Here is a 15,477-nt window from a genome sequence, read left to right on the forward strand (position 1 = left end):
TGTAAATCTTTTCCTAGTCTCTTGCCAGTTTTGCAACCCAGACATGTCTTTGTCAAGGACCCGGGAACCATCCTTTTCAAATACAATCATCAAGAAAGATAGCGCCCCTCTCTCCCAGTCTCTGTGGGAGGGTAGAAACCTAACTTCCTAAGTGCCAATTTGCAAATAGAGATGGCCTAATCACATTGACCAACTCCCCACAGTGTCCTCCGGGACTTTCCCACTAAGTCACCTCAGCCCTTAAAAAGCCTCCTGCCCCTTGTTTCACTGAGGTTGAGTTCAGCCTCTCTCCTTTTTTGTAATAATCTCAACTCCCATTACAATAACCTTGAATAGTCTTTCCTTGTCTATTTAATTTTGTCTGGTGTAATTTTTCTTGGATACTTGTAAGCTGCATGGCTGGTTATCTTTGGAGCTTTGATTCTTAATCTTTTCTTTCTTCTGTGCACATCTATCCTCCTAGGTTAGCTAAATCTGGAGAGGCAAGAATGACTATTTTCCTGCTAGGTGGATAGACTGCGGGGATAACTTGGAAACATGGCCTCATAGCATGGAAACTGATAAATCAGTCCGCAAAATAGAAGTATTTTAGCCCTTTCCCTGACATGCAATATTGGCAACACACATTAATTTAAAATGTGTTTTTTAAATAAAGAAATGTCTAGCAATACTTCCTGATGTTAAGGAGCTTGTCATACATCTCTCTGTATTTGAGATACTTCAGATAAGGTGAGTGTGATTGTGAATGAGAGAATCTGAGCTCTAGGACATCCACGTGGTTTAGGTTCACCTGCCTCCCATATGTGAAGGAAAATGCTGTCTTTTTCAAAAAAGTTATAAAGTATGTATTGAGAAAAAATTCAGCACATGAAGAAGCTGCTTGGAAGAAGTTGCTTTTCCAAACCAAACAACTTGGTCATTTTATTTTTATCCCTGAAATGCCTAAAGGCACCAGTCAACATTGTGAGCTAATGTTTGAAAATGAAGCTGTACTTGAGTCATATGAAGCCAGAAATAAAAACAATAAACTAAGCAAAAATGCACTTTCTTGTGTGGGTGAAATACTATCATTTAAAAATAGCCAAGAGGACCTTTCTGCAAAATTTATTTACAATAAATGTGGTTGCTAGGCCATGTGCTAACTTTTGGATAACTCCACTTTTTGCTAGATATTGATACATTCTAGAAAAAAAAAGTCTTATAGTAGAAGTGCTGACATTGTCACAGTATCATTTTCTTTAAATGCCATATGGTTCTGATCTAGCATCTTGCATCTTGGAAGTAAGTAGACACACATTATTAGCAAAGTGCTCATCCCAAACCCAAATAAGTTTGGATGCTGAACTAAAAAATAAAAAAAACTCCAGCCCTATTTGCCACTTGAACTTCATAGGATAGTATTTCTCGTTTCATAAGATCCCTGATTTTCTAGCAGCAAATTTCTGTGGGAAACACTTTTACTGGGTGTTAAGGTACTACCTCCTGCAACAAAAATAACCCCATGCTTTTATTTTTACTGAAGAGTAAGGTGTCAATATAAAACAAGTTCAGATGATACAGAGGAGAGAATTGAGTAAGAAATAAGAATGAAACCCATACAGCATTCCCCTCCTGCATCTGATCATTAAGGCATAAAGGGAATCCATTGAATGTGTCCCCGGTATATACTCCTGAAGTATTATATGAGAACGACAGAACCTTTACAGGAGTTTAGAAAGCAAATTTCACACTGAATTCTTTTATCATTTGAAGGGGAAGGTGTGACTTGAACATTCAAAAAAAGCTACAAAGGCTGTGTTTGGGTTAAAGAAATAAAAAGATACATACTCCTGACAATCTTCTCATACCACAAAACTGAGCCCACATTTCTCCCTATTAAATGTGCCAGTGTGGCTTTGTGACTGTTCACCCAAAAAGGTCACTTCGCATTTCAGCTCCCGCAATGGGGACCCACTAGTTGAATGCCAATGGCCAGAGAAGTCAAACAGATGAACTTGGCAGCCACTGTCTCTACAACTTTAAAAACTCAAACTCTGCTTCTTACCAGAGAATAACATTCCACCCCACCAAGAGAAAAAAAAAAAAAATGTAGAGGTATCAGTGAGGGTCTGAGTGAAAAAGAGGAATAATGCTTTGCAAAATCCCCCAAGACTGGCTGGGCTTTTTCATGACAATGAAGAAGTGTCAGTGGGGGTTGATGGGGCAGTGTGTGTGTGTGTTTGGGAGAAGGGAGAATGGGAGAAATACTGGAAGACTGAATTTTTACATCTGAAATATCATTTGGAAATCACTTGTATAGTCCTAGCCAAAGCCCCAAACTCCTTCCCTTGCTATTAAGAATGGGCTACAAACAGGTCAATCTGCTGTTAAAAAAAAAAAAAAGTGGCTTTGACACCAGCCATTTTAAGTTATTGATGGCTTGAAGTTTCTAGCATTTCCCTCCACTCTGGTGTGGTGTGAACAGGAAGATGTTGATCTGTTATTTATGTAACAGCCTGATGAAAAAATTGAGCACGTGCTTCCCTTCTATTTGTCTTCTGTATTAATTTCATCTTGAGGTCAGGCTGAAAATGCTATAGGTACTGAAGGCTGCATGTTATCAGCGTTATTGTTTAATATGCCATCAACCACCAGTGTTAAGTGGACTCATAATCACTGCCATGGCCCTTCCAGGAATCATTAATCTGGGGTTGACTCTGAAAAAAAAATCATTTAAAATTGTGACATTTAAAAATAAAGATAAAAAGTTCTGAAAGGAATAGAAGTTATCCACGCCAGGGTCCTCCTGGCACCATAAATCAACGTTTGTTAGAGCCCCAGATCAGTATAGCATAACACAGAAATACAGCCTTTAGTGCAGTCACCCAGCTGCCATGTACCATCTCAGCCTCTCCCCTCACTAAACCACTCCTATTTTTGACCACTATTTTCACAACATTGAGTGTGATTTTGGAAAACACACACAAGAAGCGGGTGACAAGGAGAAAACACGTGCAGTGCAAAAAATCTTTTAAGTGGAAATACCAAGTTCATTCTGAGTCTGACATTTGCTACTGGGCTACCCCAAGGGCTGCAGGTTGTCTCAGTCTACTGAGCTTCCTGAATGGAGATCCATGTAGGCAGTGCCTTGTGGGCTGCAGAGGGTCACCTCTAAAGGGTGTTTGCAAAGTGTGCTGGGGAAGTGGGCTTGGTAGCCTCCCTTCACACAATTCTAGTTAGAGCTTTTTATCCTGAGGGGATAGAGAGGTGGAAATCCAGAATATCTGCTTTTAGCTTGGGAATTTCAGAAAATGACAAAATCATTAGGAAGATGGATGTTAAGGCATAATTTGTACACTTGCTACAATAGATACTCCCTTTTCCCCAATTGTGACACTTAAGAGCTAAAAATTAGTCATCATGTCATATTAGAACTTTGCTAGTAATTCCAAACAGTACACAGCACAGATTAAATGCAAGAAGCATGTGTGTCTCCTCTTGGATGAGGGTCACCAAGCCACAGGATGTTTTGTATATTCTAATAATTAATAAGTGAAAAGGCTTGCTAAACTACTCCTCTTTTCTCAAAGAAGTCAAGAAAGAAGAATACCAGCTCTTTCTATTTTTATCTTACTTAACAAAGGAATAAAATGGTTTCTAAAGTCTTTGCAAAAGAATTTATCTTTCCAAATGCATTTGAAGAGTTAGAGATAAATACTCCTGTTTTGAGAAGGCATCCAAGCCGTAATAGAAAGTGAAATAAAGGGCTCATGTGGAAAGAACTTTGCTGCATGCTGCAACTTGATTGTTCACACTTCAAAGCAATCCTAAGAAAAACTGTAAATAAGGACTAGACATAAAACTCTGCCGACACCTGGGAATACTCAGCCCACTGCACAACAGAACACAGTCTGAATCCTGGCAAACAGCCAAGCTCCGAGGATAAATCTGGAAAGGCTTAATGTGCTCTGGAGAACTGAGATGCTCAGAGACTATGTGGATGTACTTAACGTCGTGCCACTTAGAGAACTCATTTGACTTCCCTGCATATAAAATCGACCTGGTCATCATGTGTTAGGCCAGATTCTTGCACTGCTGGCATCCTCATAACAAAATCCTGAGTTTTCTAGGAAGGGCATACCTTTCTCAAGAGACACTTGTCACTGACTCTCCTTTTTAATGCTCATTTGGACTTATTAGAATCTCTGAAGCAGCTCCTCAAACATGTTGACAAAATGAAGATACACTTGGGAAGGCAACTGGCTGAGGATTACTAAATCTGAGTCATCTAATAACAAAGATTTTGACTGAGTCATCTAGCCAAGTCCCCACAGCTATCCTCAACACAACACTGCTTTTCTCTTTGCAAGAGGACAGACTGCTGCAATGTCTAATGTCTACAAACTGAGCCCAAGGTTTTGTTTTGTTTTGTTTTGTTTTCCCTTGCATTGCTCATCTTAATATAGTCTCAGTTGTTTAAGTTTATGTCATCTACTTTCCAGATTAAGGCTCTTTGGAACAGAACCACTATAATAAAGATAGGCAAAAGATCACTTGTGTATTTTAAAACGGGAAATGCACAGACATTGCACAGATTTCTTTTCCCTCCATGATAGTCTGGTAATAAAAAATTTTAATACAAAAACCTTTCATCTTCAAAGGGATCTGAAAAAAAGGTAATTATTCGATGCAACAGCAAATGTTAGATTTCTATTAAGTTAGCTCAATTTTCCAATTTCTCTTTTCCCTCCCTCAGCATACATTTCCTTCTTGCTGGCTTTGCCAGAAAAATAACAGCTTCACATTTTATCCCTGAGCTAAAACCCATCAAATAATTGACAAAATCTTAGCTAACTTGAAAAGTGACTTCCATAAAACTTGGTCTGCTATTTGAGGGGGATATTCTGCCCTCAGTAAATAAATATATCCCTTTCCTCCATTTGTTGGCAGCTGGAAGAGAAAACTCTTCAAACATAAACTTTCTTATAAAGCTAAGTAAGTGTCTTTTGTGCTACTGTGAGTCATACCTGAGCAAGTCTTTTATTCCTTTGTGATTTTATCAAAGTTCAGATATTTTGAGAAGATCTTGGAATTTTCCAAATAGTGTTCACATATGGCATTCTCCAGCTCTCCATTTTTTGCAAAAAGATATTAAGACTAAACCAAAGCCTGACATACTCTCTTCATGTATTTCATATTAGTTAATTTCTTAAGACAGCAATGATTCCACACTGCAAATGACCATATTCCCATGTGCTTACAGCCGACAAGATACAGGCAGTGAAATGAAAACAAACTGCCTGAATATGGCTTCTGCTGCCATTTGTTGCGAGATTCTTATTAAAATCTGTGTTGGTAAATTATTTTGAGGTGTACAAGTATCACAGAGCTGATATTCAGTATGTGTCACCACTACTGGTTATACCTGTTGTTAAAACACTGAAGAACTTTTGTACAGGTTGGTGGGTAACTGCAGGTCCCCCTAAGTGTCTTTTTGTTCTTTGCCATCGATCTGGTCTCAGCGAGGACCACCAGGCATCCCCCTCAAGTGTATCAACTGCTACTGCCTAATGCATGGGCACCAGGGGCTCCTTGGCCTCTGCTCCTGAATTAGGTTCAGTGCCTCTTCTGGATACTTGTTGCCCATTCCATAAATATATTTTAAAACTCACCCCAGGTTCTATGAACTACTGAAGCAATGGGGTCAGTGTGCTGAAGCTGAATCCTTAATTCTGCCATTTAACTGCTCGATCTTGGGTGAATTGTTTAACTGCTGTTTGTTCCCATCATTTCCTCTAGAAAACAGGAATAATAATAAAACTTAGCTTGCAGGGGTTTTGTACACATTAGCCAAGATACCAAAAAAATGTATGTGAAATGCTTAGAATAGTGCGTTTCAGTACATGTTTGATATAGTTATGTTCTTTGCTACCTGGAGAGAGAATGGACCCAGATTCTTTCATTATGAATTTCGAATTCTTCCACTAGATAATACCTCCCTGGCTCAAATATTGCTAGTCATATAATAAGGTACTAGACTACAGCAACCGTTTGAGTGAGAAATGAAGTCCATTTTCAATTATCATTAATTTAAAAGGTTACTGACTCGATTATTGTATTCTGATTCTCCTTATTTATAATGATGTTATATAAACAGAAAGACTAGAGTTAAAACTTGCAGACGCTGAGTCAAGTAAAATTTGAATTTTACTGCATGAGAAAGAGAGAGTACCTCATGGCCACCAAGTCCTGACCTTTCAGAAGGACAATCTGAATACTTACACTCACAAAAAACACTTATTACCTGACCCACAAGTGGAAGCAGGGGGTAGTAGTTGGTGAAGAGATCACATAAGAATGAGGTTGTCAAGGGAGATGCATTGCTTTATACCAGAGGACTGAAGCAGTGTGTGGTCTTGTCCTCTTCATTCAAACCAATAGGTTCATCTCAAAACTAGCTTCTGTTTTCTGCATAACTGCCAAACCCTGTTACTACTGATGTGTGTGTGTGGGGGGGGGGTGGGGGCAGGAGGTGGAGGGGAGGGCTTATTAAGAGGTGGGGATAAAAAGAGACAAATGAAAGGGAGATGCCAGCTAATCCAATTAAATGGCCTTCCTTCTTTCTGTGAATTAAGTATCACCTTCTTTTAATGCCCCAACTTTCTGTGAGAAGATGGGGCAAGAATTAGCCATGGGAACAATTGATTATTCTGTTGACACCTACTATACTGCCAGATATTCCAGGCTATGAAGCACCCCTTCATTACTACATTCTGCATCATAAAATAATTTAAATCGAACAGCATAAAAATAAAATGGATATGTAAACTTGGCTCAGTGTCAGTCAGAGAAGCAATCACACATACACATTTTGTGAATGAAAATAGAATGAAGTGGGCAAATAGCAAGTGGTCACATTTTGGAAAACTGTGGGAAAAGAAATTTTTTTTTTCTTAGAAATGGCCCAATTCAAACTTTTTTCCTGGCTATTATATTTATTTATTAACTTATTTAAACAGGTTCTCCTCTCAAAAAATGACTCTTAGATAAAAGTTAAATTGTTCTGTCAGAGATAATGTGATTCAGTTTTGACCTGGCCACAGTTGCCTAACTTAGTTTTAGTTTTTAACTAAAGGGGAGAGTACACCTCAGATATGCAGATGACACCACCCTTATGGCAGAAAGTGAAGAGGAACTAAAAAGCCTCTTGATGAAAGTGAAAGTGGAGTGTGAAAAAGTTGGCTTAAAGCTCAACATTCAGAAAACGAAGATCATGGCATCTGGTCCCATCACTTCATGGGAAATAGATGGGGAAACAGTGGAAACAGTGTCAGACTTTATTTTTCTGGGCTCCAAAAATCACTGCAGATGGTGACCACAGCCATGAAATTAAAAGACGCTTACTCTTTGGAAGGAAAGTTATGACCAACCTAGACAGCATATTCAAAAGCAGAGACATTGCTTTGCCAACAAAGGTCCGTCTAGTCAAGGCTATTGTTTTTCCTGTGGTCATGTATGGGTGTGAGAGTTGGACTGTGAAGAAAGCTGAGCGCCAAAGAATTGATGCTTTTGAACTGTGGTGTTGGAGAAGACTCTTGAGAATCCCTTGGACTGCAAGGAGATCCAACCAGTCCATTCTGAAGGAGATCAGCCCTGGGATTTCTTTGGCAGGAATGATGCTAAAGCTGAAACTCCAGTACTTTGGCCACCTCATGCGAAGAGTTCACTCATTGGAAAAGACTCTGATGCTGGGAGGGATTGGGGGCAGGAGGAGAAGGGGACGACAGAGGATGAGATGGCTGGATGGCATTGCTGACTCGATGGACGTGAGTCTGAGTGAACTCCGGGAGCTGGTGATGGACAGGGAGGCCTGGCATGCTGTGATTCATGGGGTCGCAAAGAGTTGGACACGACTGAGCGACTGATCTGATCTGATCTGATAGTTGTTGGAGAAGGAAACAGCAACCCACTCCAGTATTCATGGACTGGTAGGCTACAGTCCATGGGGTCGTAAAGAGTCAGACATGACTGAGCGACTTCACTTTCTTTCTTTCTATGGTTCCTTTTGGAGAAGGAAATGGCAACCCATTCTAGTGTTCTTGCCTGGAGAATCCCATGGACGGAGGGGCCTGGTGTGCTACAGTCTGTGGGGTTGCAAAGAATCAGACACGACTAAGCAACTAACACACATTATAGCTGTGGAACACTTTCAAATTCGTTCTATGAGGCCACAATCACCTTGATACCCAAACCAGACAAAGACATCATAAAAAAAGAAAATTACAGGCCAATATCACTGAAGAATAGAGATGTAAAAATCCAACAAAATTACAGCAAAGAGAATTTAACAACACATTAAAAAGATCATACACCATGATCAAATAGGGTTTATCCCAGGGATTCAAGGATTCCGCAATATATGCAAATCAATCAATGTGATACACATATTGACAAATAGAAAGATAAAAACCATATGATAACAGATGAAGGAAAAGCTTTCAACAAAATTCAGCACCCATTTAGGATAAAAAAACAACCAAAAACTCTTCAAAAAATGGGCATGGAAGTAAAGTACCTTCACATAATAAAGGCCATCCATATACAACAAACCCACAGCAAACATTTTTCTCAATGGTGAAAAACTGAAAGCATTCCCCCTAAGATCAGGAATAAGACAAGGGTGTCCACTTTCACCACTATTATAACATAGTTCTGGCAGTCCTAGCTATGGCAATCAGAGAAGAAAAAGAAATAAAAGGAATCTAGATTGGAAAGAAAGAAGTAAAACTTTTTAAACTTTTTTTTTTTTTGCAGATAACAGATACCAAAGAACTGAAGTGTGCAGTCTTGTCCTCTTCATTCAAACCAATAGGTTTGCAAATAACATGATACCTGAAAGTCACTAACAGAAAACACAAAAAAACCCAAACACAGAAAACCCAAAAGACACTATCAGAAAATTACTAGAGCTTCTCAGTGAATTTAGTAAAGTGGCAGGATACAAAATCAGTACCAGAAATCACTTGCATTCCTATATACTAACAATGAAAAGTCAGAAAGAGAAATTAAGGAATCAACCCCATTTACTATTGCAACAAAAAGAAGAAAATATCTAGAAATAAACCTATATAAGGAGACAAAAGAGATGTATACAGAAACAAGATACTGATGAAAGAAATCAAAGATGACATAAATAGATGGAGGGATGCTCCATGCTTCTGGGTTGGAATAATCAATACTGTGGAAATGACTATACTACCAAACACAATCAACAGATTCAACACAATCCTGATTATATTACCAATGGCATTTTTTACAGAATGAGAACAAAAAAATTCACAATTCATAGGGAAACACAAAAGACCCTGAACAGCCAAAACAATCTTAAGAATAATGAATCTGGAAGAATCAGCTTACCTAATTTCAGACTACACTACAAAGCTACAGTCATCAAGACAGTATGGTACTGGAATAGACGGATGGAACAAGATAGAAAGCCCAGAGATAAACCCACACACCTATGGGCACCTTATCTGTGAGAAAGGATGCAAGAATATACAATGGGAAAAAGAGTGTCTCTTCAGTAAGTGGTGCTGGTAGAACTGGATAACTATGTGTAAAAGAATGAAATTAGAACACTTCATAACACCATACACAAAGATAAACTCAAAACAGATAAAAGACCTAAATATAAGGCCAGAAGCTATAAAACTCTTGGAAGAAAACATAGGCAGAACACTGTGTATCATAAATCATAGCAAGATCCTCTATGAACCACTTCCTAGAATAACGGAAATAAAAACAAAAGTAAACAAGTGGAACCTAATGAAACTTAAAAGTTTTTGCATAGCAAAGAAAATATAAACAAGGTGAAAAGACAGTCCTCAGAATGGGAGAAAATAATAGCAAATTAAACAACTGATAAAGGATTAATTTCTAAAATATACAAGCAGCTCATACAACTCAATATCAGAAAAACAAACAACCCAATCAAAAAGTGGGCAAAAGACCTAAATAGACATTTGTCCAAAGAAGACATAGAGATGGCTAATAAACACATAAAGAGATGCTCAACATCACGCATTATTAGAGAAATGCAAATCAAAAATACAATGAGATATCACCTCACTCCAGTCAGAATGGCCATCAACAAAAAATCCACCAATAACAAGTGCTGGAGAGGATGTGGAGAAAAGGGAACCCTTTTGCACTGCCAGTGGGAATGTAAATCGATACAGCCACTATGGAAGACAGTATGGGAGAGTCCTTAAAAAAAAAAAAAAACTAGGACTAAAACCACCATAGGACCCAGCAATACCAGTTCTAGGCATATATCTTGAGGAAACCAAAACTGAAAAAGACGCGTATCTCAGTGTTCACTGTAGCACTATTTACAATAGCTAGGACATGGAAGATCCATCAACAGATGAACAAAGAAGCTGTGGTACATATATACAATGAAATACTACTCAGCCATAAAAAGGAGTACTTTTGAGTCAGTTTTAATGAGGTGGATGAACACAGAACCTATTATATAGAGTGAAGAAAATCAGAAAGAGAAAAACAAATATCACATATTAACACATACATATGGAATCTAGAAAGATGATATGGATGAACCTATTCACAGGGCAGCAATGGAGACACAGACATAAAGAATAGACTTATGGACAAGGGTCAGGGAGAGGAAGGAGAGGGTTAGACGAATGGAGAGAGCAGCGCGGAAGCATATCCACTACTGTATGTAAAATAGAGAGCCAATGGAAATTTGCTCTGTGACTCATGAAACTCAAACCAGGGTTCTGTAACAACCTAGAAGGGTGGGAGATGGGAGGACGGATCAAGACGGAGCGGATATGTGTACATCTATGGCTGATTCTTGCTGATGTATGGTAGAAATCAAGCCAATATTGTAAAGCAATCAATCAATTACAAAGAAATACATATTTTTAGAAGATATTAAAAACGTATTACAGTTTTGAATTTTACATTTAGGTCTATAGTGCATCTTAAATCAATTTTTTGAAAGGTGTAAGATCTGTGTCCCAATATTTTTGTTTACATGCTGATGTGAAATTTTTTCAGCATCATTTACTGAAGAGACTTATTTATCCATTGAATTTATTGTGCTTTTTCTCAAAGATCACTTTACTCTATTGAATAGGCCTAAACAAATGGACACAAAACTCTGTTTGTATCTATTTTCAACACCATCTTATCTTGATTATTGTAGGTTTATAGTAAGTCTTGAAATCAGGGAGTATGAATTCTTCAACTTAATTCTTCAGTATTTTGGTAGCTATTCTAGGTCATTGTCTTTTCATATAAACTTTAAAATCAATTTTTAATACCAGTGTAATAATTTACTGAGATTTGGATTTGGATTGCACTGAATCTAAAGGTTTACACAGGAAGGAGTGTTTAGAGTACACGTTCTATTAGATTTATAGCAAAGAATTTCATTTTGGGAGTGCTACTGCAGATAGTAATTTTTAAAATTCCAAATTCCATTCATCCTTTGCTGGTAATTTTTGTACTGAACTTTGTATTAAAAGACCTAGTTATACTCAATTATTAGTTCTAGGAGTTTTTGTTGTTGATTTTGGTGTTTCCACCATAAATAATCCTATTATCTATAATTACACAGTCTTATTTCTTTCTATCCCATATATAAAGTTTTATTTTCTTGTGTTCTTACTTTAGCTAGGACTTCTACTACAGTTTTGATTAGGACGGTTGAGCAAGGACATAATTGCCGTGTTCCTGATCTTAAGGGGAACTTGTCTAAATTCTCCCCATTAAATATACTGTTTGCTGTTGGTTATATGTAGGGATTCTTTATCAAATTGAGGAAGTTACCTTGTATTCCTCATTAGCTGAGGGTTTTTATCCTAAATGGTGTGTTTCAAATTTTTTTGTGTGTGTCAACTGATGTGTTCATGTTTTCTTTAATATTTATCTATGATGGATATGTGATTTTATATTGTAAAATACTTGGATCAAATTCCATTTTAGCTATCGACTTTTATTTTATTTTGTTTTTGAAAAATGATGCTTGAGGTAATTCAAAAGGGAATAAATTGGCTGTTGAATGTAAGAGGCAGGCCTACGTAAGTGAGTCTCTGCTGAGCTGAGAGAGGCAATGCATATTAAGCTCTGCTGCTGCTGCTAAGTCGCTTCAGTCACGTCCGACTCTGTGCGACCCCAGAGATGACAGCCCACCAGGCTCCCCCGTCCCTGGAGTCTTCAGGCAAGAACACTGGAGTAGGTTGCCATTTCCTTCTCCAATGCATGAAAGTGAAAAGTGAAAGTGAAGTCGCTCAGTCGTGTCCGACCTTTAGCGACCCCATGGACTGCAGCCTACCAGGCTCCTCAGTCCATGGGATTTTCCAGGCAAGAGTACTGGAGTGGGGTGCCATTGCCTTCTCCAATATCAAGCTCTAGTATCTGACAAAACTCTCACAGAGCTGGCCTGTTACCATGAGATGCTATGAGTTCTCAGTTGATTTCCTGGGAAATCTGAACCTCAGATGACTGTCGAATTATACAACATGGGGTGCTGCAAAGAAACTTAATATTTTACCTCTTAGTTATATATGATGATACTCCCAAAAATTATTGCCAGGGTGAAGGGAGAGAATGTTTAAGAAAAGCATCTCCCAGATTTGGGGGGAGTTCATATACAATCTATCCACTCCAGTATTCTTGCCTGAAGAATCCCAGGGACAGCGGAGCCTGGTGGGCTGCCTTCTATGGGGTCACACAGAGTTGGACACAACTGAAGTGACTTAGCAGCAGCAGCAGCAGCGTATACAATCTTGCCACAAAAGTTATATAGATAAAATAAATCTAGTGATAGTTATACTAGAGAAATTTGTTACTTTCATATTTTTTTGTAGATATGAAGAATAATGAAGAAATAAGGTAAGATGGTCTTATTTTTAGATCTTTAATCAACCCTAAATGTAAGACCAGAAACCGCAAACCCTTAGTAGAAAACATAGGCAGATACCCTCTGACATAAATTGTAGCAATATTTTAGAAACAAAAGCAAAAATAAACAAATGGGATCTATTTAAACATAAAAGCTTTTGCACAAGGCAAACCGTTTACAAAATGAAAAGACAGCCTACTAATGATATGCAAATGACATGACCAAGAGGTTAATAGTCGAAATATATAAACAATGCATACAATTCAACAGCAAAACAAATAAACAATCCAGTCAAAAAATGCACAGAAGACTTGAATAAACATTTTTCCAAAGAAGACATAGAGATGGCTAAAAGTAACACGAAGAGATGCTCAACGTAGCTAACTGTTCAGTTCAGTTCAGTCGCTCGGTCACGTCCGACTCTGCGACCCCATGAATCGCAGCATGCCAGGCCTCCCTGTCCATCACCAACTCCCGGAGTTCACTCAGACTCATGGTCCATGGACGGTGATGCCATCCAGCCATCTCATCCTCTGTCGTCCCCTGCTCCTCCTGCCCCCAACCCCTCCCAGCTAACTGTTAGGGAAGTACAAATCAAAACAACAATGAGATATCACTTTATACTTGTCAGAATGGCTATCCTCAAGAAGACCATGGATAACAAATGCTGGCGAGTATGTTGAGAAAGGGGACACTGTTGGCAGAAATGTAAATTGGTGCAGTCATCATGGAAAACATGATGTTTTCCATGTAGGAAAGTTCCTCAAAAAACTAAAAGTAGAACTATCATATAATCCAGAAATCCCATTCCTGGATATGTATTCAAAGAAAATAAAAACATTAAATCTAAAATATACATGCACTCCCATATTCCTAACAGCATTATTTATAATAGCCAAGATATGGAAACAACCTAAGTATTCATCAACAGATGAATGTATAAAGATGATGTGGTATGTACACACACACACATACATACAATAACTGAATATTACTCAGCAATAAAAAAGAATGAAAATTAACCATTTGCAACAACATGGATGTACCTGGAGGGCATTAGGCTTAGTGTGATAATTCAGAGAAAGATAAATGCTGTATGTTACCACTTATACATGGAATATAAAATATAAAATCAATGATTATAACAAAACAGAAATGGAGTCATAGATTACAGAAAACAAACTAGCATTTATCAGTTAGGAGAGGAAGTGGGGGAGGGGCAAGATGAGGTAGATGATAATGTAGTAGAAACTGCTATGCATAAAATAAAAATGCTACAAGGATACACTGTACAGCACAGGAAATATAGTCAATGATTTAAAATAACTTTAAATGGAGTATCAGTTCAGATCAGTTGTTCAGTCATGTCCAACTCTTTGTGACTCCATGGACTGCAGCATGCCTGGCCTCTTTGTCGACCAACTCTTGGAGTTTACCCAAACTCATCTCCAATGAACTGGTGATGCCATCCAACCATCTCATCCTCCGTTGCCCCTTCTCCTTCCGCCTTCAATCTTTCCCAGCATCAGGGTCTTTTCAATTGATTCAGTTCTTTTCATCAGGTGGCCAAAGTATTAGAGCTTCAGCTTCAGCATCAATCCTTCCAAATGAATATTCAGTACTACTTTCCTTTAGGATGGAATGATTGGATATCCTTGCTCTCCAAAGGACTCCTGAGAGTCTTCTCCAACACCACAGTTCAAAAGCATCAATTCTTCAGCAGTTCAACTTTCTTTATGATCCAACTCTCACATCCATACATGACTACTGAAAAAACCATAGCCTTGACTAGACGGACCTTTGTTGGCAAAGTATTGCCTCTGCTTTTTAATATGCTGTCTAGGTTGGTCATAACTTTCTTTCAAGGAGCAAGCGTCTTTTAATTTCATGGCTGCAGTCACCTTCTGCAGTGATTTTGGAGCCCCCAAAAAAGTCTGTCACTGTTTCCACTGTTTCCCCATCTATTTGCCATGAAGTGATGGGACCAGATGCCATGATCTTAGTTTTCTGAATCTCGAGCTTAAAGCTCAAGCTTAAAGCAAATTTTTTCACTCTCCTCTTTCACTTTCATCAAGACGCTCTTTAGTTCTTCTTTGCTTTTTGCCGTAGGTGGTTTCATCTGCATATCTGAGGTTATTGATATTTCTCCTGGCAATTTTGATTCCAGCTTGTGCTTCTTCCAGCTCAGTGTTTCTCATGATGTACTCTGCGTATAAATTACATAAACACGGTGGCAATATACAGCCTTGATGTACTACTTTCCTGTTTGGATCCAGTCTGTTGTTCCATGTCCAGTTCTAACTGTTGCTTCCTGACCTACATACAGATTTCTCAAGAGGGAGGTCGGGTGGTCTGGTATTCCTACCTGTTTAAGAATTTTTCAGAATTTGTTGTGATCCACACAGTCAAAGGCTTTGGCATAATCAATAAAGCAGAAGTAGATGTTTTTCTGGAACTCTCTTGCTTTTTTGATGATCCAGCAGATGCTGGCAATTTGATCTCTGGTTTCTCTGCCTTCTCTAAAACCAGCTTAAACATCTGAAGTTCACGGTTCACGTACTATT

This window comes from Bos indicus x Bos taurus, chromosome 4, assembly GCF_003369695.1.
Source record: "Bos indicus x Bos taurus breed Angus x Brahman F1 hybrid chromosome 4, Bos_hybrid_MaternalHap_v2.0, whole genome shotgun sequence".
Classification (NCBI taxonomy): domain Eukaryota; kingdom Metazoa; phylum Chordata; class Mammalia; order Artiodactyla; family Bovidae; genus Bos; species Bos indicus x Bos taurus.